Source organism: Pan paniscus, chromosome 9 (assembly GCF_029289425.2).
Source record: "Pan paniscus chromosome 9, NHGRI_mPanPan1-v2.0_pri, whole genome shotgun sequence".
NCBI lineage: Eukaryota > Metazoa > Chordata > Mammalia > Primates > Hominidae > Pan > Pan paniscus.
Window position 1 is genome coordinate 41,448,670 of NC_073258.2, and position 838 is coordinate 41,449,507.

Below are 838 nucleotides of genomic sequence, written 5' to 3' on the forward strand. Positions count from 1 at the left end.
AACACCAGAAATTTCAGTTTGTTGTTTGAGTTATAGAAAGTAATATCTTCAAAAATTATACAGTACTGTACTGATACCTCAGCCTGTGAAGACTCTTCAGGATATTCAGGGTAAATTTTACATTCCCAGTTATCTATTTCCTAACGCTGCAAATTCATATTGTCACTACTACCATAGTGACAAAGCATGTGTAAGGAATCCACCCTAAAAATATACATATAAAACAAACTTAACAACGAGTATACTTATATGAGGTAATGGATATTGACTCATGAAGGGAAAGAGTTCTTTAATAGGCAGTCTAGTAATGCAAGTAAGAGTATAAGTTTTGATATCAGGAAAGCATGAGTCAAAATTCTGGCTTTATAATTTATTATCTGAGTGTTCTAGGGTCAGTTATCATAACTCTGTAAGCATTAAATCTCTGATATGTAAATCCAGATACAAATCACTGCTTTATGGAGTGTTAGAGTTATTGCTTACTTTAGTAGCACATATACTAAAATTGTGATAATACAGAGAAGATTTGCGTGGCTCCTGTGCAACAACAACACACAAATTTGTGAAGCATTCTATGTTTTACAAATTGAAAAAAAAGGCACAGACAAAGAGAGAATTCTAAAAAGAGCAAGATAAAAGCTTCACCTGTGAGGGAATCTCTATTAGACTATGAGAGGATTTTGCAGAAAAAAAAATCACAGACCAGGGGGAATAGGTTGCTTTATATTCAAAGGGTTGTGAAAAATAAATACATAAAACCCTTATCAATCCTGAATACTATACCCAGCAATGCATTCAGAAATAAAAGAGAAATAAACCCTGTCCCAGAGAAACAAAA

At 33.1% G+C, this 838-nt stretch overlaps 1 non-coding gene across 1 annotated transcript; it reads left to right on the top strand.

The window, feature by feature from the left end:
- Positions 1–475: 475 nt before the first annotated feature.
- LOC112441233 (U6 spliceosomal RNA) lies at positions 476–582 on the top strand. The gene has a single exon (XR_003029178.1). It is a non-coding gene; the product is annotated as a U6 spliceosomal RNA (small nuclear RNA).
- The last annotated feature ends 256 nt before the right edge of the window (positions 583–838 follow it).